Source organism: Pseudonaja textilis, chromosome 1, assembly GCF_049901715.1.
Source record: "Pseudonaja textilis isolate UNSWEBS1 chromosome 1, rPseTex1.2, whole genome shotgun sequence".
Classification (NCBI taxonomy): domain Eukaryota; kingdom Metazoa; phylum Chordata; class Lepidosauria; order Squamata; family Elapidae; genus Pseudonaja; species Pseudonaja textilis.
This window is the reverse complement of record NC_141990.1, coordinates 320,587,521-320,612,539: the sequence shown is the minus strand read 5'-3', so window position 1 is coordinate 320,612,539 and position 25,019 is coordinate 320,587,521. Positions and strand designations below refer to the sequence as shown.

General features: G+C 42.0%; 1 protein-coding gene across 2 annotated transcripts in view; it reads right to left on the bottom strand.

The window, feature by feature from the left end:
* KDM4B (lysine demethylase 4B) overlaps positions 1-23,137 on the bottom strand; it is a 233,181-nt gene extending 210,044 nt beyond the window's left edge. Inside the window, exons 1-2 of one of the 2 annotated variants that reach the window (XM_087922621.1) lie at positions 22,966-23,137; positions 4,137-4,228 (exon numbers count right to left, since the gene is read on the bottom strand). The gene's annotated coding sequence lies outside the window, so the exon portion shown is untranslated. The remainder of the gene's footprint in view (positions 1-4,136; positions 4,229-22,965) is intronic. The other variant, XM_087922622.1, reaches the window with a different exon arrangement.
* Positions 23,138-25,019: the final 1,882 nt, after the last annotated feature.

Below are 25,019 nucleotides of genomic sequence, written 5' to 3'. Positions count from 1 at the left end.
CTGCTTATGTTTTTGTCCTTTTCCTTTTCTGACTTTTTTAATTATAAATTGCCTGGAGTCATTAGAAATTGAGCAGCCTATAGATCAGACCTAGGCATTTTACAGCCTCTGGGCGACATCTTTCTCTGTGTGGCCTGCAAAAAAATTGCTTTTATTTTGAAGGCAACTATTTTTTTTAAAAAAAAAAAACATGCATGTGTGTGCGTACATGCCTATGCGGTTTCACAGCCTTCCACAGCAGCCACAGCTTCTCATGTGGCCCCTTGGGAAAATTAATTGCTATCCCACTGCTACAGACGGTATGCATAAATAAATACATTCCAATTATTACAGAAATACAGGCAGGATCAAGGAGTTCCACTCCTGCCAATGGGGGAGGAAAGGAATGACCCTTTCTTGCTGGGTTGAAAGGTGGCCGTGCTGCCATTGCTCACCGTGTGTCCTGTTCTCTAGCACATGGTCCCGTAACCCTTCTGTTTTCCTGAATATTGCACACAGTGTCAAGGTGAAATGTTTACGTGCCACTGGACAAGAAGGGGGAACCTGTAAGGTCCCGCTTCCTTTCTGGTGGAAGAGGAGGAGATGCGGCCACTCAAACAATCTACAGACCGATGATGGGTGATGTGACAAGGAAGGAATTGTATCCCAGGACAAAACAGATGAAAGGGCCACCACCTGGCGACGCAGGGTGTTAGGAGCAAGTCCCTTCTCTCAAGCCCATCTTGAAGGAAGAGCAACACCTCAGCTAATGAAGCAGAGGTGGAATTAAGGTTTCCCTCAAGCACCAGTTACAGAAAACTTTCCAGGTGACATCATAGATGCACATAGCAGAGGGTTTGCAAGAAGCCTGGATAGCGTAGATAACCCTATCAGGGAGGTTGGCTTCCTTTAGATGTTGCTGCTCAAGCGCCACGTGGTCAATCTGAACCACTGAGGAACCGGATGGAGTAAGGCTCCCTGATGTAGGGAGATTCTGTTGGCCGAGATCCTCCACGGTACGGCTCAGACAGGTTCACCAGATCTGCAAACCAGGGTCTCCTGGGCCAATGAGGGGCCAGGAGAACCAGCTCCGCCCAGGAGCCATGTCGCTGCCACCAAGAGGCCATAGCCCTGAAGGCAAACTTGGCTGAGTTAAGAGTAGCGTCTGCCGTAAATTCCACTGCCACTATAATCTTGTTCAGATCCTGGTGCGACGTGGAGTCTGATGGTGGAAGCCGTTCTTGCATCTGCTGCAGCCAGCGGAGTGAAGCTCTCATGAAAAATGATGCTGCACTTGAGACCCAGACAGCCCAAACTGCAGCCTGCTGAGTGTGTTTGAGTCTGCCCGGAGTCTGTCCCTGAGGGAGACCCCAACGGGCCTGTATAAAATTGGGTCCAGATCTGCTTAAATCCTGGGGGCAGAATTGCTTCTCAGATCTTTCAGGGGACCAGAATTGGAGATGGCTGGAAGAGGCAACCCCTTGTGCCCCCCACCCCCGGCGGGATTCCCCACGATTGGAAGCCTGTTGCAACTGCTTCAGGATCTTGTTAAACTGCCTCTCCAAGGCAGCATGCCTTCTTTTTTCAGCCCTGAGTTCTGCCTTGGAGGTTTTCTTTGGAGCCAGAGCCTTGGCTATGATTTTAACCACAGCCTCTCTCTGCGCAGATTGAGTTAGTTGCCTCTTTCTCTTTCTTTTAGAGGCCTGAAGGCCCTGGTTTTCTAGGCCCAAGAGTTCTGCATGGGCCTTGTCTCGATCCATCATAAAGATAGGCAAAGCACAAGAGGTGCTGGAAGCAACCCTCGTAATGTGTTGCCTACTAAAAAGGAAAGAGGTCTTGATCCGGAGCAAGCCAAAGGCTTATAATGGCGTTGGAGCTCCTCCGGTCGGGCCAATTAAAAGTGGCCACCCGCCACATGCACTATGGCCAATGAGTCTTTAAATGGCAGCCCACACGTGCTTCGACCTCAAGGGACTGGTCTGCGCTCTTTAGGCCAAGAACGAGCCCCAAGCGACGAAATCGGTTGAAAAACGCCTGCGAAAAACAAGCCCAGCTGGGAAGTGCTTTATCGGTGGCTCCGATCTTCTCTTATCGCAGCCGGCCAATTTCATGAGGGAGAGCTGCGAGGGAGGCTTGTTAGGCACTCCCCTTACTTACAGCTTCACAGGAGCTCTAGGTAGCTTCGAATCCTCGGCTCTCCAAGAGAGCGGATCCCCGCTCTCCCTGAAGCACAGCTCACCGGGTCCCCGGGAGCTGTGCAAGAAGAGAGACCTTCTGCTTCCTATTCGTTTAGCTAAACTGTAAACACATAGACGGCTTCCAGAGACATGAGCTCAATTCGAGAAGAAGGAGCTGAGTCAAAGCTGGGGACCTGGCTCCAGGCTAGCTTTTTATATAGAGGCAGACTCAGCTCTATGACATCACAGGGAGGAGTCTAACCCATCCTGGACTCTCGGCACAGCATGGATGAGAATATCCATGGCATACCATGCTCAGTTCTCCTAGCAAAAACCGTAAGCGGCAACTAGAAAGTACAGCACTCCCACATCTACAACTAAAAGCATAAAACCAGTATACAGATGACACCTTTGTCATAAAAATGGAACAGCTGCTAGAGAGAAGATACATGAGACGATCAAAAACATCTTCAAAGGAATAAAATTTACATGGGAAGACCATAACAACACACAACCCTTCCTGAGTATCCTTCACAGAAGAGGAAATGACAGCAAATTAGAAATTCAAAACTATCGAAAAGCAACCCACATTAACCAAATGCTCCATTACCAAAGTAACAATCCAACCTCCCACAAGAGGCTGTGTAAGAGCATCACTCAGACAAATATCAACACAATGCAGCAACCTAAGGCACCAGAAAAATAAATCAGACAGCCTATAATACATCCCCACACAATGGAAGGCCATGCAACTATATCAAAAAGGGTCCGATCACTCAAACCACTGTAACACAACCAACACAAGCAATGGAAAGGATAACACTACCAAAGATCAAAAACATATCAAAACATTACAACCACATGTCATTGGAACATACAAACAAAAGCCCTCCAAAGCACCTTACGGAAACCAAAAGACACTGCAACCCAAGAAGAAAAATCAGGAATTATTTAAAACAGTGGTCCCCAACCCGCCCCCCCAGGCCAGATCTGGGCTGTGGAAGTAGTGGGCAAGTGCATCCAGCTCTATCTGTGGGTCACATGGAATCCTCCTCCCCCCCCACACACACCCTGCTGGTCTGCAACTGGAAAGGTTGGAGACCCCTAATCTACAACATAAAGAGTAAAGACTGTATCAGCCACTCACTATATAGGATGAGATAGGCAGAAGATCAGCAGACTGCATTCATGAACTCCAACCAGGAGTCAGAAGACACAATAAAAAATTAATCTCTCAACACTTGGACAGACTCATCTATAGTATTAACAGGAAACTGAGTATCTTAGACAAACCCAAATCTAAAAATGCAAGGAAATTCCTGAAAACATAATATTCAGACTAATTAGTCATCAACAGACCTACAAACTACATTTACACATCATTCAAAAAAAGATAAAAAGGTTATTTCTAAAATGAAAACAGAAAGAAAGAGATCTCCCTCGTCAATCTACACCCAGATAAACAGGGATTAACACCAGACAAACAGTCAAGCAGAAAACAATACCCTAATCAAGGAACTACCAAGAAGAAAACCACCACCCTCATCAACTGGTACCTTTTATAAACAGGGATCAGTGCCTCACGCTGATGCTGTAACCCTAGCTGGGTAATGAAACTTCTACTGGAATGTCATAGATTGCAACTTTTTGTATGTAAAGGGGATTGACTTAAGAACGGAGCTTCAGTGTGACTTGATGCTTTCAGCATTTGCAGTACCTCTTAAATCTCCCCACCCACCCCCAAAATCCAAAGAGGTTCTCGATTTTTGGCCCCAACCACCCTGGGCCACGAAAGGAAGGGAGAGACAGACCCTTCTTTAGGGAAATGAATGAAAAAGTAGATCTACCGATATCTAAACGAAAGGGGATGTATATCACTCATCTACATTCTTCAAAACTGAATAACTTACACGGCATATCTCAATGGCTATTTGTAGGGAAGTGAAATCAAGTGGATGATGGGGAGTAGGTTTGACTTACTTTTTTTAAACAACAGGAAATTTCCTCCACATGCAGCAAATTCTTCCTCTTCTAGGAATTATCAGATGATCACACAATGCTGCACATCTCATCTAAAAGTTAAAGGAAAACGAAAGTTAGTGGTTGCCGCCTTTTGCAGAAGAGTCTGCTGATGTTTTCATTTTCTGTTTAGAAAAGGACACATCACTGGGGAGGGAACAGACAGAGCCCAAAGCTAATAATTAAGAAAAAAGAAGAAAAAAAACACTGGAAAAACTGCTGTTATCACCTTCATTTGGAAGAGGCAGCTACCAGCATTTCTACATAATTTGAGGGGGGGAGCATGCTGCAGTGAGTGAGTGAGCACAGACCATCTGTGAGGACACATTTTGTATCAGTTCAAAAAAAGAGCAGTGGAAAAGCTCTGTCTGTATGTGTTTCTGTGTAAATTTTAGAGAACACTCAAAAATAACAAAAATACATATACATTATGAGAAAACACATTAACAAATGCTTTAAAAATAAATGAAAAATACAACAAAAAGATCATAGAGTATATATTGTTAGAATAAACAATTTTACATATAATTATCTAACACAAACATCCAAAAAGCTTCTTCAGCTCTGACAGGATAGTGGGGGTATAGGATAGTGGGCGTGCATCTTCCAAAAGGATGCAAATGACCAGATGACTGCAAGGAATATAAATCCTTCAGTTTCCTCACCATCCTGTCAGAGCTGAAGCAGCTTTTTGGATGAGAAGCGAAACGTCTTCAAAAGAAAAAAAGAAAGTCCGGTTGCCTCTTGAAAAATCACCTATGGGACATACAGAAGACTGACAAAAAATAAGAGGGCAGCAAATTTCTGCAAAGACTTTATCTCCATTCCACCTGCACCCTGTGCTTTTCAGAGTTGTATTTGTCACAATGCTTTGAAGAAAAAATAACAAGACTGAGCAGAAGAGAATGAAGTTATTAGAAAATGCCAAAGTCAAGACAAGACAGTAGCAGTTCATGCTCCTTCTGTACCTTTTCATGAAAGATAGCAGCACTTGCTGCTTTCTAAATAAAGTAATGAGTATCAGCATTTTAAGTGATTATGGCATGGAAACATCCGGTGTATTAAAATGTTTCAAATCTGAAGCCTTTGGATTCAAAATATCTCATTTCTAGTTTGAAACACTTTATTCCAACAATCCTGGAAATGTTCCATTATCAAAATACTTCATCTGACTCAAAGCATCTCATCCTAGAATTAAAATAACTGCTTTCAATTCAAAATGGTTCCACAGTGATAACACCAGTTTTGTCTAAATTTTGAACCTGAAAAAGCAATTTCTAACTGGAAAGAAGCCATTTCAAGTTTTAAGTATTTTAAATTCAAAACATTTTGCATGCTTCTAATACTCAAGTTTTCTTGCCAACCATACAAGTGGTCAGGATTTCGGCAGTTGCTCCAATTAAATCATGAGCCTCGAGCCACACTCCCAAAACTAAAAAGGATTAGAAGTTAACATTCCAGCATTAGCCTGGGCATAGCCAACTCTCCACTGTCACCCTTGATCCTGCTTTCCCCCCCACCCAACCCTCTGGGTGTATCATCCAACGAAACACATCCATAGCCAAGAGTCATCAATCATGCTCTCCAACTGTGTGGCAGAAGCTTCAGTCATCTAATCAGTCTCTGAAGAAAATACGAATGGAAGGTACTTTCGATTCCACACTGCTGCCTGCTCTTTGAAACCCCCCTTCTTTCTGTTGACAACTATAAAACATGTATACAAAATGTTTTATGAGTTGACACAAGTAGTCCTCAACTTATAACCATTCACTTAGTGATTATTTGAAGTTAAAACAGCACTGAAGAAGTGACTTTTAGCCTAAAAGCCTGGGTCAGCCTGGGTCTTTTAGACTCTTAGCCTAAAAGAATGGGTCATCTCCCATTCATGTACCAATCAGATCCTATCATATTTATCTTCAAGATTAGCTAGACTTGGTTAAGAGCCGCTATCCAGTAAATGCAAAAAACTCTGAACCTAACATTTTCTATAATTGGCACTCTGACCTCAGACCTAATACTGATGCAGGGGCCTACAGCCACGTGATCACCATTTGCATGCTTTCCAATTGGCTTGCAAGCAGCAAAGTTAATGCAGAAATAAAATTGTATGTTACAATTACGATATATTTATGATGTAAGGTCATAAGCATGCTAGCTGGAGAATTATGGAAGCTGAAGTCCACACATCTTAAAAGATGCCAGTGTTGAGAAACACCGCTTTAGTGCTTGCTTACATTCTTGTACACACCAAACACAATGTGACAGCACCAACAACCCTGGGTTGAGAGCTGCAGATACACTAAGCAAATAGCTTACTCTCTTGCAATCCCTCCCTCACTAATCTTTCCATTCTGAAGTATAAAAAAGGCAATTTGGGTAGGCAGTCTCCCCTTTGTCTCCCCTTTTACCCCCATCCTTACCCCCACAGGGCGAAGACTTCAAGACAGTACAAATAGTCCTGATCTAACAACCACTCTCTGAATGAGTTGTATTTACAAGTAATCCTCAAAGTTCCAGCAAGCCCAGCAAGCCCCACCCTGCATTCAGGTGATCATGATCCAGACATTTAGCAACTGGCTCACATTTATAATGGTTGTAGCAGTCTATGTTCACAATATCACCATTTGTAGCTTTTCCTGCCAGCTTCTCACTTCTCACAAAGTGAATGGGGAAGCTGGCAGATTGTAAATCACACAGGTAAGTCTCCCCCACCTGGCTGCCACCACACCAAGTTCCACTGCACTCATGCCGGCTACCTGCCTACCCTTACACATCCTCTCCCACCAGCCTGCCACCTGGAACTTGCAACTTCCTGGTAGCTTCACCACTGACTGGTTGTTTGAAGCCAGCAGGAAGTTGTGACAAAGGCCTCACTTCACAACCTACAAACCTCACTTAACAATGGCACCAGGGACTATTGGGATTGCCACTGGTAAACAATGTGGTCATGTTACATTGCTGCGCTCCAGTGGTGGGATTCAGCCAGTTTGCATCACTTCGAGAGAACCGGTTGTTAACTTTCTGAGCAGTTTGGTGAACTGGTTGTTGGAAGAAATCATTAGGGCAGAGAACTGGTTGTTAAATTATTTGAATCCCACCACTGCTGCGCTCTATGGCTGCATCACTTAGTAATAGAATTCACCCCATTCCAGAAGATGACTTCACCTAGCAGTTTCAGGTAGACATAAACAGAAATGAGTTGGACTCAGGCACCACAAATCAGAGACCTAAGGTTTGATCTTCCCCCTCCCCCCAGTCAACAATTAGCTCTCACTATTTGACCCGTGATATAATTACATGAAACTAAATAGGTGTGCATTTAATAGTTTATCTTGCAAAATAAATTGGGGTTTCTCAATATCGTAGAACTCTTCTTGCCAAAGAGGAGACAATGGCTAATTCCAATATAATACATAGCTTATGTGTTAAAAGTCATGGGGATGCAATAATAAGGCTCAATATTGAGATTAATAAAAAGTTGGTTTTTTCTACTGGTATTCCCAGAATACCAGTAGAAAAAAACAACTTACTTTTTATTAATCTCAGAATACCAGTTTGCAGAGTATACCTGACTGAGGGAACAAAGAAAATCTTAATGAACAAACAATCATGTTGGAGTTTTAACTCTGATCATCAGAGTCTGGAGCAAGACTTCAATAGACTGACAAGTCACCTCAAATGTAGAATACTATCATCAGCTTACTGATACCACATACCAGATAAGCACTCACAATGTCCCCATGTAAATATTAAATAACGGGGGAAGGGAACTAAATCAAGCTGCCACCAGCCAACCTCTACTTACTATGACCAAGTGGAACTGCCTTCCCTGGAAAACTGGGTCTCCAACCCCAAACTTCACACATGATCCAAAATAGGCTAAGCCTATACCTAAGCCTACTTAAATGTCAAATAAGATCCAGAAAGGTTGTACTTTGTCCAGATCCTGCAATGATCATCCACCAATGCAACCGATGTTATTTCAGTTCCATGCCCAGCTCTGAATCTTGATAAATTGCTTTTTTTAAGAACGTTCCTTGCCATCTTTCTCAACAATTTTCTCCCAAAAAGAAAATTTAAAGGATCAACTACTGGTTGTGAAATATGGCTTGACCCAAGGAAGGCACATACCATAGCATTTTATAAGGTCAAGGCATCACTCACTTCTACAAAGAGATGTTGACAACTATTTGGATCCAGCCAATCATGGTGATCCTAAAAGAGGGGGGAAGAGAAGCATGATTGTGATCACAGTTGGAACAAATCATGCCATCCAAAGTTGCTTGTTCACATGATAAAATGTATCATCCCAGTCACCACCACTTTGACTTTACTAAGGAAAATTCACAATTCAGGTGAAACCAAGCAACTTTGTCAGGAAGGGCTGCACTCCAAGGAGCTGTGGTGGCACAGTATGCAGTATTGCAGGCTGACTCTGCCCACAGCCTGAAGTTAAGTCCTGACCGGCTCAAGGTTGACTCAGCCTTCTATCCTTCCAAGATGGGTAAAATGAGGACCCAGATTGTTGGGGGCCATAGGCTGACTGAAAACCGCTTTGAGAGGGCTGTAGAACACTGTGGAGAGGTATATAAGTCTAAGTGCTATTGCAGCCAGACACAACTGCTTGCTCTTCCACAAAAGGCAACCCTTAAAAAGATCACTGACCAACAACCTTCTGATATAAGAAGAAAAATCCAGGAATCAAATCAATCAGCTTTGCTCATTCACCTCATCGCTAATATAAGCACAGGCTTATCTCCATGCTTGATTAGATTCACTTTGCTGATACTCCAGGCATTGTTTCCGGATATTATTGACTTCCTCACTGATTAGTGAAGAAACTAACCAGGATTTGCATGCAAGAGAGGTGGTAGTAATCACAAGAGTCATCACAAGAGTCATGGTTTGCCAGCAGCTAACCAGATAACCAACAGACTCACATATTTTCAAGCACCTGCTGGAATCCATCAAGATCCACCAGGCTCTTAGAGTAAGTAATTCCAATTGATCCACTTTGGGTCAATCAACGAAACCAGTGATTTAATTTTCTAAGTTTCTCAGGCTCTGTGCTGGAGCCCATCCTCAGCACAAGCCCAAAAGCTCAAAAAACTACACCTCTGAGATCCTGGTGAATAAAGACTTTCTGTGCCTACTAACTAATCAGTCAAACCCAGAAAATGTTCTCAGGAAGCCCAGTGAAAAGTTAGGAAGGACATGTGAGATTGCCCAATTTGAAATGCTAACAAAATGAATGGAATAGAGGATTGGAGGCTAAGACAAACAAAGAATGGTTGCAGGAATTGGGTATGTCTAGTTTAATGAAAAGGACAAGGGGACATGATAGCACTGTTTTAATATTTGAGGGGCTGCCACAAAGAAAGGGTCAACCTATTCTCCAAAGCACCTGAAGGCAGGACAAGACGGAAAATAATCAAAGACAGATCCAGGCTAGAAATAAGAGAAATTTCAGGACAGTGAGAAGAATTAATCAGTGGAATAACTTGGCTACAGAAGTTGTGAGTGCTCCAACAATAGAAGTTTTTAAAAAGATCCAGTTGTCTGAAATGGATTTCCTGCTTGAGAAGAGGGTTGGACTAGAAGACTTCCAAGGTCTCTTCCAACTCTGTTATTCTGTTATCATTTGTAATTCCAATTCATTAATTCACCCCATCCACAACTTTGATCAGGTTCTGGTCTACCTAACCTTTTCAGGATTAACCAAGGAAGCTTACAAGTATTTCATTTAATACTTTTGTTTCCCAAAAGTATTAAAAGATAAATAAGCCAATCAACCAATGATCAGATTATATAAGCAATTCTAGACTGGAAATAATGGAAACTTGTGCTTCCTTTTTAAAAATACATGTTGAGTTCTAATCCTGAAGCAGCTATAATAAAAAGACACGATGAAGATTACTGTTTACAGAAACCAGCAAAAAAAGGTCACAAACCACAATCACATGACTGTAGGATGCTTCTACTAGTCATACATGGTTGCGAAGCACATAAAAGGCAGTCATGTGACTGCAGGTGGGGGAGAACACATTTTATGATGGACAGAAATATTTTATGGGGTGGAAAGCTTTTTTTTTCTCCCAAGTCCATCATAACTCCAAGCAGTTGTTAAACAACTGGCCTGGCTGTAATTCAAGGACCATGTATATTCAGAAGGACATTCTGATAACCCAATATGCATTATTCTCTAATTTAAAAGAAAAGGCTGAATAAAATGTAAGAAACTGCTAAAAATACAAATGATCGACATTTTTAAAAGAAAACACTGCCCTGCATGCTAACAGCTATTTTCCTAATTAAAATACTTATAAAGCTTAAAGATGGTAAAACTAAATTTATGTTGCTTAAATCCAGTTACTTAAATGTTTTTTGTTGGGCAAAAGCACCTGAACCTGTGGTTTTTCATGCTGCAAAACAACAACCCCAAAGCTCAAATGGCTCAGGCAGTTAACAAATGATACTTTCTGTAGGCTTAATGTGTTTATTAATATGATTGCTATTTTTAAAATCAATTACGAATTATGCACTAGACCAAACTAGGATAAACAAAAGGTAAACCTCTCTCCCAGCCAGATGGGCCTCCACAATACAGAAGAGGACCATTACTACTCTCAGACATTGTAGCCCAAGGGCTTGGGAGATTCTGATAGTCTCAGATCCAAGCATTAAGCAAGCTCAGCCTTACTAGCGTTTTCAGAATTAGCAAGGAAGCTTAGAATAATAGGACCAGATACAAGAGGCATTGAGTTACAGTTCATAAACTGCTATGGTGATTACTACTACTTAGGCAAACATTACAGTATTTTTATGTTGTGCAGAGAGAAAAGAATGAAGAAAAGCTACAGCTGGGTTTACATACAACTAAATCATACAGTATTTGTATTTTGTCTTGTTTAAGCATGTTCTACGAAGCAAGCTCTTTTTTAAATAAAACCACACAGTCTGTAAAGCCAACTATCTGACATTTTCAGCATTTTCCAACATGGGCAACGTCCAGATGCATGGACTACAACTTGAGAATTCCCCAGCCAGCAAGACCACTGCTGAGCATTTTGGAAATTGAATTACAAACATCTGCAAACTGTCCTAAACAACAAGCCACAAACCCCAAGAAGGCTAGACTGTTCCAGGGGCTTTAGGGGGAGGTGCGGCACACATGTTAAATTTTAATAATTGTTATTCAGTATCTAAGTCAAAACCAAAACAAGCCACACTATTATTCAGCATAATGTCTGAATCTACTCCCACAGTGTCTTGCTCCACACATTCACAGCATTAAAAATTGGGCTGAAATGGAAGCATTTGGTGTAAGCTTCGCTGTCTTAAATGAAGTATATACTTTGAGTCTAATTGTGACCTACTAAATAAATGCCATCACCCAGTACACTGCATCACAGCTGAGCAATCTTCCAGGAAAACATCATTAATTGCACAGCTGCTGCAATTTTTTTTACTGAACAATTAAAAAACAACAATGAATAGAACTATAGACAAAAGGAACATCCAGCAATGGCAAACTTTATTCATATTACTTTATTCATCTCAAATCAGGAAAAAAGGAGCATTGGTCCTTCCTGACGTTGTTCAGAACTGGGGACCGTTTGGGGGGGTTGTCCTCAGTTTTTCAACTCAGTCTGCAGAGCTAGAAGACTAGAGACTACCCATCCTGGATTCTCCCTTCAGCTCAGTGGAGAAGTAGATGGTTAAGACTGCCAATAGTCAAATAATTTTTAATGATAAACATTTGGGGGTATCATATGTAATTAAGTTTAGAAAGTTCAATGATCAATCCTAATTAGTTAAGGTCATGCAAGTATCGAAACATGTAACAACGCCCCAGCACAGCCATCATAATGGAAAGTCAGTTCTAGCTAGCCTGCACATTAATAATTAACCAGCTCACTGTACACAACGGGGATCCTACTGTATGGATTGTAATTTTAATTTGTCCAACGTCAAAGCATGAGTTTTTGAGAAGATCCGTATCAGCTCTGCAGGTACAGATCCCATCATCCTCAGCTAGCAATGCCAGTCTAGCGATGGCAATAGCGCTTAGACTTATATACTGCTTCACAGTACTTTACAGTCTTTTCTAAGTGGTTTACAGAGTCAGCATCTCCCCACCCCCACCCCCCCAGACAATCTGGGTCCTCATTTTACAGACCTCAGAAGGATGGAAGGCTGAGTCAACCTTGAGCCTGGTGAGATTCAAACTGCCAAATTGCAGGGCAGCTGGCAGTCAGCAGAAGTAGCCTGCAGTACTACACTCTAACCACTGCGCCACTAAAGTCTAATTACAAAATGATAGAAGTTGCGTACCAACAAATCCGAGAGGCACTAAGTTGTATTATCTCATATATCCCCATTTCCTAAACATATATATATATGAGATAGCATTCAGTGTAGACAAAGCAACAGGATAAAAGGAATAAACTTCTGTAAGGAAGGAATATAAACTACACTGCATAAATAAGAACCCATTGGGGGAAGGAAAGTTACCACTAGTTATCACTATCTTGAGCCAAAGTATATGAAACTATATTAAAGGAGGAGTTATATACAGGCAATTGCTTAGCTACTTGTGGTAAGGGGAAAACTGTCTTCTTCTGAATTAATCATAACTGCATTCAACATAGGAGACCCGTTATTTTCAAAAGCAAGGCTGGATGAGAAAAGAGTTTTTTATTACATGATGTAGTTTGTACAATTTTCTCCCCAAAGACAAAAGATTACTTTTAAGCCTGGAAAAGTTGCTATAAAACATTTTTGTCACTAAAGACACCATGCAAATTTAAATTCTTCTTTCCTGTTTTCATACCAAAATGTTGTAATTTTGATACTAATGTACAATATTTAAAGTAGAATTTTGGTGTTTTTTTTCCTGCTTTTACATTATCACAAACTTGTAAGTATGTGTTAATTTAAGAAATATAATTTTTTAAAAACAACATACTGATAAATAAGCAAATATTTGCAAAATATTGAACCTTCATCGTAAAAGCTATGCAAATATGATGCTGGAAATAATATATAGTACTGCACCAATTTACATATAATGTAGAACTGCAAAGTGGTTCCAGAGTTTTTTCTTTAGATTGAGTATATTTTTTCTTTATAAATATTTTCTACAGATCAGAAATATTTGGGGCTCCCAAAAGCATATTTTAATTTGTATGACATTATATAAAGATCACCATATATTCCAATCCCTACATTCATATCTTTCAAGCTTATTCTTCTTTTGAATATTCTGGGTTAGAAATCTAGCTGAAAAAAAAAATCTCCAGAAAATGCACATTTATAGTAATGTACAATAGTATATAGAAGATCTTAACCAAGGATGACTCTCAAACATACTTTTTTACTTCTTTGCTATACATTTTATAAATATCACACTATACTACAACTATCTGACAGAGTAATCACCACGTTCATCCAACAAAAACAAGCTTCAGGAATTATATTTCCTGACTGGAAAAAAAGTAAAATCTCTCAAGCACATACCCCGTGTGGAAATGTTGGTCAGAGAAAAGCAAGCATACATAAATACACAGCATGTAGATCCTCTTACACCCGACACTGCTCAGTACCTAGGCATCAGTGGTGTTTTCTATTCTCTGCTTATCAGGCAGGATTGCAAGATGACTAGGGGAAAAATGCTATCTGTGGATAGTTTCCATGGTCCAATCTTTAAACCCCTTTGAGTTTCAAAGGTCAGTCTCTCTTGGAAATCCTAGGGAGGAGTACAGCATTAACTCCCAACCTAAGAGCAAGAGGACCAATTTGGGCCATCTCAGATGACCAAAAAGCACCAACCCGCCAGAGGAACTGCATAAATACTTATCTAATTAATAATTCTACTTGATGCTTTAGTAGCCATCCAGTATAATAACTGCCAGTATTTCAAAGACGTGTATTTTTTTCACAATCTAATTTAAACATGGCTATTGTTTTCAAGGTATACATCAGACCTACATCTGGCTCCCTCCAGGTGAATTAAGACAACAGCCTCTCGCAACCACTAAGGTTCTAGAGTAGTGTTGCTCAGCATTAGGAACTTTTAGATGCATGGACTTCAATTCAACCCAAATTCCCCAAAATTCTGCGAATAGAACTCCACGCCTCTCAAAGTTGCTAAGGCTAGAACTAAGACCGCTCTAGAGGAAAGCAAATGAATCCAGGTAGAGTGAGCAGAATGGTGAATACTGAGATAAAATTATAACGAGCCCATCACGTATTAGGCAGCAAAGTTAATGTATGGTGTGTTTTGAGATTCAGAAGCCCACTTCTGCTTTTTAGCTGGGCTCTTGATTTTTTTTTTCTGTTTGCTACCATCACCAAACAACTTTTCTGAAAAGTGGGTTTCTGCTTAATCGGAAGCTGTGGTTTTACAGATGTAAATAAGGAACTGAAGTTCATCTGTGCCATGTACTGTATTTATGGGCAGGCAACATTATTTAACAAACAGAATTTTAAAACGGCTCTTCCTGGAGGAGTAGAAAAACTGAGCAGTTTTGTGTTCTGAAACTTTTCCCCCTGCTTGAATTCAGGTTCTTGCAAAAGTTACTTATCACTGAGCTTTAACAGTTTGACTTTCTATGAATTGGATATTCTGAAAAATCCCAATTCTAGCACTTCTGAATGGATATTCCCAATGAGCCATTATGTAGTGACATAAATTTCAAATTTGCAGACACCAAGCTAGCAGGAATAGCCAACACTCCAGGAGATAGGCTTACGGTACAGAAGGGTCTTGACAGACTTGAACATTGGGCGCTATTTAACAAAATGAAATTCAAAAAAATGAAAAAAAGGTTCCACATTTAGGCAAGAAAAATAAAGTGCACAGCTACAGTATATGCGGTACCTGGCTCAATAATAGTAACTGTGAGAGGGATCTGGGAGTCCTAGCAGACAATCACTTCAATATGAACCAGCCGTGTGCAGCAGCTGCCAAAAAACCCAACACAGTTCTAGGCTGCATAAACAGAGGGATAGAATCAAGATCAGGTTAAGTGTTAATACCAATTTATAAGGCCTTGGTAAGGTCACACTTGGAATACTGTATCCAATTTCGGTCATCACGATGTAAAAAAGATGTTGAGACTCTAAAAACAGTGCAGAGAAGAGCAACAAAGATAACAAAGATGGAGGCTAAAACATATAAAGAACCGTTGCTGGAACTAGATATGTCTAATCCGATGAAAAGAAGGATTAGGAGAGTTATGATAGCAGTCTTCTGATGTCTCAGAGGTTGCCACAAAGAAGAGGGAATCAAACTATTCTCCAAAGCAGGGATCTCCAACCTTGGCCACTTTAAAACTTGTGGACTTCAACTCCCAGAACTCCTCAGTCAGCAAAGCAGTGTAAAGCTGGCTGAGGAATTCTGGGAGTTGAAGTCCACAAGTCTTAAAGTGGCCAAAGTTGGAGACCCTTGCTCCAAAGCACCTGAGGGAAGGACAAGAACCAATGGGTGGAAACTAATCAAGGAAAGAACCAACCTAAAACTAAGGAGAAATTTCCTGACGGTGAGAACAATTAATCAATCCAAGTTATAGTCCAGGGGTCTCCAACCTTGGCAACTTTAAGACTTGTGGACTTCAACACCCACAAGACTTAAAGCTGTCAAGGTTGGAGATCCCTAGATTAGACGACTTCCAAGGTCCCTTTCAACTCTGTTATTCTAAACATCTTGTTTTTTAAATTACATTTTTACATGTACAAACTTTTCTAGCCTAAAAGACTGAAAACTACTGTATTATGATATACACAATACAACTTTTGTGAGCAAAAGCTTAGATTAAATAAAACTTAAGATTAAACCTATTTCTTTACTCTCTTGGAAGTTGAACAAATGTTTTTCCTCCATTTAATTTAAAGGGATGCCTTAAAATCCAGCTCTTTACATATGGCATAATAGGAAACACAAGTATTTCTCCATCCTTTACATATAACATACATTTTCAATGTCTCTTCCTCACAAAAATGAGGAAGAGAAATGGTTTGTTTTGCTACTTTAATGCAATATTTTCTCTATATGTAAGACATTAGACCTTATCTATGGAGATTCTTCATCATCCAGATCATGATTGTCCCGAAGGTGCTTTTTCAAAAGGCAACTGGACTTTCTTTATTTTGCTTGAAGATGTTTCATTTCTCATCCAAGAAGCTTCTTCAGTTCTGAAGAACTGAGGAAGCTTCTTGGATGAGGAGCAAAAGGTCTTCAAGCTAAAGCAAGCTCTGAAAAAACACCTTTAGGATTTGGGCCATGTGCATCCACGTTTCTTTCACAACAAAGTAGTTCAGTTCTCCCTATAACAGCACTAAAAACTGCACTGCCTTAACAGACAAATCACAAAACATCCACCTGTAGTAAGCAGTCACAATATTTCTGACTTAAGGTCCAGTCATCTTCTTTTCCTGTAAATATGCATATAACATATATATCTGTACAGTATATAGATCCAAGTATCCTTTAAGCACAATACACCAAGAATCAATGCCACTTGGTCGAACTTTGATAAAATTCCCACCCTACATTCTAAAGAATCTATTGTTTTCTACTGCTGACTTTCCATTATGATGGCTGTGCTGGGGAGGGACAATTGAGAAGAAGGGACAACAAATGGGAGCGGGGGCGTTTCTGTTTTCTGTTTTCCTCAAGCATTATTTAAATGATGCATATATCTCAAAGACAGAGGCTGCCCACAGGGGTCAAGCCATGCCTGTTGCTTCCCTTCTGCCCACCAAAGGAGCCATTGATGACATAAAACCTTCCCTCCTCCCCCCAGTTTCCTAGGACAATGGCTCATGGAATATCAGGCACGACTAAAGGAAGTGGGAAATCCATAGTATGTAAATGGTCTCTGGACACAGCTAGTTAGGAGATACAATTAGGTTGACTACTGTAGTTAAAGGGTATTGGACAAATAGGGTCAGTAAAGCTACTGAAATTACTAGAACTACTAGAATTTTGGTCCCAATTCTGAAAATGGAAGTCCCAAGTGCTTCCAAAATGTCACATCTATCACACCCATAGCCCAATCACTTGTCATGCTCACCAAGATAAGCAAAGTGACACCTTTAGAGCAGGGCTCTGCAAACTTGGCAAGTTAAGACTTGTGAACTTCAACTCCCAGGATGGCTGGCGAATTATGGGAGTTGAAGTCCACAAGTCTTATTAAAGTTGCCAAGTTTGCCTTTAGAGCAATGTCAGAAGCCAGGATCTCCTCCCCACGAGTAGAAAAAAAGGGAGGAAATCCCAGAGTACGGGAACATTTCCTAACAACAGGGATGATATTGTCTTCATCTCCAAGCATGGAGAGAAAGAAAAGAATACTTGCAAGCTCATCCAGGACGGGGAGATAGCACTGACCGATCAAGCAAGATGTTACAGTGATTAGTTATAAAGTGTATGCAAATTTCCATGAAAAACCAGTAACCATATTGGGGCGGGGTGGGTGAGCAGGTCAGGCTTCAAGTCAGTCTCAACACATGACTTTCCAGGTTCCTGGACAGCACGTTTGAAAATCATTTGCCATTGCCTTTTTCCTAGGGCTGAGAGAGATGGACCAATTTTGTGCCAAGATCAGAGACTGTGATCAGAGGGTGTTGCAAATGACACAATCGTGAGGACTGGTCATAACTACTTGTGCAGCACCGTTTGGTCACTGAACAAGTGCTAGTTAAACAAGTGGCACAAAGGGGGTGGGAACCTGATCATGTCTAGACAACTACATACAGACAGGACAGTTTTTTTCCCCTCTCCTTGTCTTCTTTACTTCCCCCTTTTATTGATTTTATGATGATGATTCTCTCTGTTGCCCTGCATGTACACTGAGTGCTTCTGAACCAGAGACTAATTCCTTGTGTGTCTAATCACACTATAGAACAGGACTAGGAGTAAGAATAGAGTAACGAGAGTTGGAACGGGACCTTGGAGGTCTTCTAATCCAGCTCCCTGCTTAGGCAAGAAACCCTATAACATTTGAGACAAATGGCTGTCCAATCTCTTCTTAAAAACTTCCAGCGTTGGAGCATTCACAACTTCTGGAACCAAATCGTTCCACTGATTAATTGTTCTGTCAATAAATTTCCCCTTTAATTCCAGGTTGCTTTTCTACTTGATTAGTTTAGCTTCTTGTCCTGCCTTCAGGTGCTTTGGAGGATAGATGGACCTCTTCTTTCTGGCAACCCATGTCATATTGGAAAACTGATATGTCACCCCTAGCACTTTTTATTAAGCATACCCAATTCTTGCAACTGCTCTTCCTATGTTTTAGCCTCCAGTCCCCAATCATCTTTGTTGCTCTTCTCTGCACTCTTTCTAGTCTAGAGTCTCAACATCTTTTTTCCATCGTGGTGATGTAAATAAAGTATTCTATTCAATAAATGATCATCTATACAATTCACATTCTGCTGGTTTCTAATCTGGCACAATTAACCACGTACACCTAACAAGCTCTGTATATGGTAAATATGTTCCATAATTCTACATTTTATCTGAACAAAGAATATATAAATAGTATTAATAAATACATCTTTATACTCAATCTATTAATTTTTTATGGCTGAATGGAAATAGTCACTACAATTTCAAAGGTCCCTGACAAGGCATTAGAACATAAAATGTGCCTTGCTGGATCAGATTCCTGATCCATCTAGTCCAGCAGTCTGTTCTCACACCAACAGCAATCATGTCCTAGCTATAATTCATTCCTAAGGGTGGAAGTACAACTTTTGCTCTTAACATTGAGTCACCTCCCCTCTACCATACTTAATCCTGCATTTAGCAGTTAACAGCAGTAATCTCTGTTCCTGAAGTGGCAGCGGGTTTTAGTCTCCATCCAGTCCAGACCTTGGTTTGTGAACATGCTATCATTCTCTTCTTTATGTAACTGGGAGGAAGGGATGCAAATTACTGTATTGTACATGTCTGTATGGTTAGGTTCTCCCCAACATACGCCCCTTCTCTCATGAAGCAACTTCTCTTTCATGGATTCAGACATGGGAAAATATAATAAAAGCAAATCTGACCTAGACTTAATTCTCCAACAAAATTCCACTCAACTTTTTTCTGTCCCTTGCACTAGACCTCTGAATACCATTAAATGAGAGGAGCGCTTGAAATATTTTATCATGCCTTCACATGAAACGCCAAGATTCCTTTTAATCAAACAAAATTTTGGTTTTAAAAAGTATACTGTGTTTTGTTTTCACAACATGCTTACCCATTACCTTATTCAATCAAATTTATCAAATTTCAAAGGCTGCTTGACTCCATAATAACCATTCAGTGCAGTACACAATATTACAAAGTATAATACATTATAAATAGCACAAACTAAAGACAAATATTCACAAAGAACAATAAAATCAAAACCCTCAAGATCACATATTCTCCAAAAGGTTGACCAGGTGTGTAGAAAAAGCCAAGTCATCAAGACTTATTTAAAACCAGGTCAACAGCTATTTTAATCTCTGGAAGGAAACTATTCCAGAGGAAAGGAAATGCCTACTTCCTGGGTTCTATCAGGGGACACTAATTTTCTGGATTTGCAATGCATACAAAATAATAAATCATATGAAACAATCAACCAGAGGCTTGATTTGCATATTTTGTTAGGCTAAATTCAGTGCTGTATAAGTAAAACTTATTAGACCAATCTTCCTTAGAATTTTTCCACTCTCATTCCCATGATCATCTCTTTCCATTATACACCTCACTATTGGAGAAAGGGGAGACAATTTATCAGCCTGATATCAATTTCAACAAAATGTCCAGCCAGCATGACCAACACTGTGCACTCTTGGGACAATCAGAGTTGCAGCTCATCAAAATTGGGAAGGCTGAACCATGTTGAAATAGAGTCTTCAAAAATGAACCAAAAAGAGCAAAGAAAAAGAATCCAAAGACCAACAACACATCAGCCAATCTCATATGAATCCTTTGGATGGATTCAGAGCAAACCATAAAATGCAAACACTATTAAAATAATACAGTGATATCTAGATATTAGCCTAGATTTATAAGAACCAACTCTGGATAATCTCATTCCATTCTTTTAATCTATTAATTCCTCAGCAAATTGTGAGAAAGCTGTAGATCTACTCAGCCAAGCACCCAATAAAACACCCATGAAATTCTCATTAGCAAGCTGGATATATGATTTGCAAGTTTATTAGGTGGATCCAAAATACCATACAAAACTCCTCCCCACTCAACCTAAACGAATCTTGGTCTGCATACATGGCATTTTATAAATACCACAGAAAAGGAATTGGAAGAACTATAAATCTGTAAAGTTCAGCAGGACTTGGAAACCCTAGAAAATGGAAAACGTTCAAAAACTAACTTAGAGGTGGGTTCAAAAATAAAATAAGATTAATGTAACAAAAAACAATGTTTATGTCACAGAGGGGAAACTGAAACCGAAGACGCAGCATGTGTGAAAATAGTGTAGAAAGCTGACTACTAACCAGTTGGATAAGTGTGAAGCATATAATTTGGCTACTAAAAATTAAAATTGGGTTTCAAGCTGCATAAAAGAATACTTTTAAAAACCATTAAATTATATTTTGCATTGGCAGATCCCCATTCTAGTATGGGAGCCATTTCAGGACAAGAGTGCAAAGAAGGGGAGTGAGACCCACGGAGTCCAGAAAAAATATCCTAGAGCAGCGTTTCTCAACTTGGCCAGTTGAAGATACATGAATTTCAATTCCCAGAATTCCTCAGCCAGCATTGCTTTAAGATAGTTGGACTCTTAAAAGCATAGTGGCCAGGGAATTCTGGGAGTTGAAGTCCAACTACCTTAAGGCATGGTGGCCGAAGAATTCTGGGAGTTGAAGTCCAACTACCTAAAGGCATGGTGGCCAAGGAATTCTGGGAGTTGAAGTCCAACTACCTAAAGGCATGGTGACTGGGGAATTCTGGGAGTTAAAGTCCAACTACCTTAAAGCATGGTGGCTGGGGAATTCTGGGAGTTGAAGTCCAACTACCTTAAGGCATTCTGGCTGGGGAATTCTGGGAGTTGAAGTCCAACTACCTTAAGGCATGGTGACTGGGGAATTCTGGGAGTTGAAGTCCAACTACCTTAAAGCATGGTGGCTAGGGAATTCTGGGAGTTGAAGTCCAACTACCTTAAGGCATGGTGGCCGAGAAATTCTGGGAGTTGAAGTCCAACTACCTTAAGGCATGGTGGCCGAGAAATTCTGGGAGTTGAAGTCCAACTACCTTAAGGCATTCTGGCTGGGGAATTCTGGGAGTTGAAGTCCAACTACCTTAAGGCATTCTGGCTGGGGAATTCTGGGAGTCGAAGTCCAACTACCTTAAGGCATGCTGGCTAGGGAATTCTGGGAGTTGAAGTCCAACTACCTTAAGGCATGGTGACTGGGGAATTCTGGGAGTTGAAGTCCAACTACCTTAAGGCATTCTGGCTGGGGAATTCTGGGAGTTGAAGTCCAACTACCTTAAAGCATACCAGCTAGGGTATTCTGGGAGTTGAAATCCAACTATCTTAAAGCATGGTGGCCAAGAAATTCTGGGAGTTGAAGTCCAACTACCTTAAGGCATGGTGGCTGGGGAATTCTGGGAGTTGAAATCCACTCATCTTCAACCTGCCAAGGTTGAGAAACGCTGGGCAGACTAAACTAAGGGTAGATAGGGAATACATGAACCATCTTCAAAGCCCCACAAGGACATACCTATAACGTCCCATTAGAGGACAGGGAACACAATACCACACAACCACATCTCTCCACCTCAGCAACTTTCAAATGTCTGGGAGTGGAGAATTCTAGGAACCGAAGCTAGGGAATTCTGGGAGTTGAAGTCCTCACATCCCAAAACTGCCGCCAAGGTTGAGAGAGACCTCTGTACGGGGAAGTCCTCGACTTACCGCAGTTCATTTAATGACGGTTCAACGTGAACACCGCAAAAAGTGACTCCCAACCACCACCGCCACAGCATTCCCCACGGTCACGTGATCAAAAAATTCACCCGCTTGGCAACCGACTCACATTTATGACCGCCCGATCCCCTTTTGCGACCTTCCCGTGACCAGGAAAGTCAACAGGGAAGTGAGCCAGATTCACTTAAAACCACCGTGTCCCTAAACTGAACAGTCAACACAGGGACTCAGTCAACCCCCCCCCCACCCCTGGCCAAGAAAGGTGGTCAAATGGAGCCAAGCTCATTTAACAACCGTCTCACTTAGCCACAGGAATTCGGGGGGCGCTCCAAGTTGCCCGTCGCAAGCCGAGGACCACCACCACCACCCCGCCCCGTTAAGAAACAACCGCGAAACCCCCGAACGGCGAAAACCTCAAGAAAACGAGAGCATCCCCTTTCGGGCCTGTGGAAGTGAGGATGCTGAGGGGAAAGGGAGGGGGGTGGACTAGATGACCTTTCGGAACCTCACCCAAATCCCAGAGTCTCCCCAGCTTCGGGAATAGGAACCTCAGGGGCCAAAATGGTCTCTTCTCTTGAGGGGGGAACCGCGACGGCATGCAGGACCCTCCTCACTTTTCCCCCGTCGGAAGCCCCTCGGTCGGGGGCCGAGGGTGTCCTCGGGCTCCAGATCCCTCAGCGACGAGACTCCCCCTCAGGGTTTTGCAGGGGGCCCCTCTCGTGACGGGGAAGGGGAGGGCCTCGATAGCCCTCAGGACCCGCGGCCCAGGCCGTGCGGCGGCGACGGACGGCCCACTGGCTCTCCCGCCCCCTCCCCCTGAGGAAAACCGCCCAGCCCTCCACGGTCGACGACGCTCGACTCACCGGTCGGCAACGGTTCCCGTCACGTCGTCGCCTGTCCGAGCGGCCGCTGAGGGGAGCAAAGCGGGTGGGAGGGGGAGGGGCGCCTCAGAAAACAGCCGTTTGCCTCTCCTCCGCCTCCAACGGCCGAGCAGCCCCCGCCACCGGCCGCCGATTGGCTGCTGCCGCGCGCGGAGGGACGGCCGGGCCCTCCAATCGCAAGCCAAGTCCACGGGCGTCTCCGCCAATGGCTTTACCCGCCTGCCGGGCCCCGCCTCCACGTTGGTTAAAGAGCTCCGGGAGGCTCGCGTCGCCTTTCTTTTCTCTCTCTTCCGCTCCGGCGCTGGTCATTGGTTAACGGGCGGCGACCAATCAGGAGTCGCGGTGAGGGAGACACAGGCACCGCCCGATCGGGAGGCGCTGGATGGCAGCGTCGCTCGGATTGGCGGAGGGACGAGGAAAAAAAGGTGGGCTGGGCCAGGCCAGGCCAGGCCACGCCCTTTCGGGGCCCCTTGGGAAGGGATGGGTGAAGCGACGCGAGCGGCCTACGTGAGGACGTGCACAGCAGCAGTCGCGCGGGGGTGGGCGGGGTTTGCGGGGCCTGGCGCACCAATCGGGGGAGAGTGGGCGGGTTCTTTTTCCGCAGGCCACGCCCTCACGAGCTATTCCCCCCGCCTCCTCTCTTCTGTCCCCCACGCGAGTTTGCTTACACGTTGCTCAGCGATCCTGGTGGGCAAAAAAAAAAAAAAAGGAGTGGGGGGACACGAATAGGGGTGCAGATCCTCGGGTGGGAGTTGCGGCCGTGCATAACATTGCACCTAACTTGAGGTGTGGGGGTTCAAATCCTACTCCGCCCATTGGGACTCTCCTCCGAAGTGCTGTGCCAGAACAGCCGAGTGGGTATTATTGTATTATTTGCCATCAGATGTGGATTCTATCTTTTATCTACCAATCGGTTCAATTAAAACCTCCGTCTCGCTGCAATTCTGTGGCTCCGCGTTATGGTGATTTTATTGTGGTCGCTTCTTAATTTAATATTTTATCCTTTACATTGCATTGGCCACATTTCTTTTGCGGGGGGGAGGGGGATGATAGAATGGATAGGTAGATAGAGGATGGATAGATTGTAGGTAGATAGATAATCAATAGATAATGGACTAGATGGATAAATAGATAGAGAGATAGAGAGATAATAGGTAATGGACAAGCTAGATGATCAATAGATAATGGACTAGATAGATAGATAGATAGATAGATAGATAGATAATAGGTAATGGACAAGATAGATGATCAATAGATAATGGACTAGATAGATAGATAATAGGTAATGGACAAGATAGATGATCAATAGATAATGGACTAGATAGATAGATAGATAGATAGATAGATAGATAGATAGATAGATAAATAGATAGATAATAGGTAATGGACAAGATAGATGATCAATAGATAATGGACTAGATAGATAGATAGATAGATAATAGGTAATGGACAAGATAGATGATCAATAGATAATGGACTAGATTGATCGATAGATAATAGGTAATGGACAAGATAGATGATCAATAGATAATGGACTAGATAGATAGATAGATAGATAGATAGATAATAGGTAATGGACAAGATAGATGATCAATAGATAATGGACTAGATAGATCGATAGTTAATAGGTAATGGACAAGATAGATGATCAATAGATAATGGACTAGATAGATAGATAGATAGACAGACAGACAGACAGATAGATAGATAGATAGATAGATAGATAGATAAATACTGTATTTCCCCATGTATAAGCCACCCCTTTTTTCCAAAATTTTCAAGCCCAAAAAGTAGGGGGGTGGCATATACAAAGCAGGTACACTTTTTATACGTGAAAAATGCATAAAATAATAAAGTAGGAATAAACTGGTTCTCCAGCAGTATGCTATACTTTTTTGTAAAAATTGTAAGTGATGATACGAGTACGAGTACGTGATAGAAATGCATACGCTAGGCATCGGCCTGAATGCTTCGTTCCTAGTCTCGTTCCGATGCGTAGATTGCTAGCGTCGCCCACACTGCTTTCGGCGTCATGA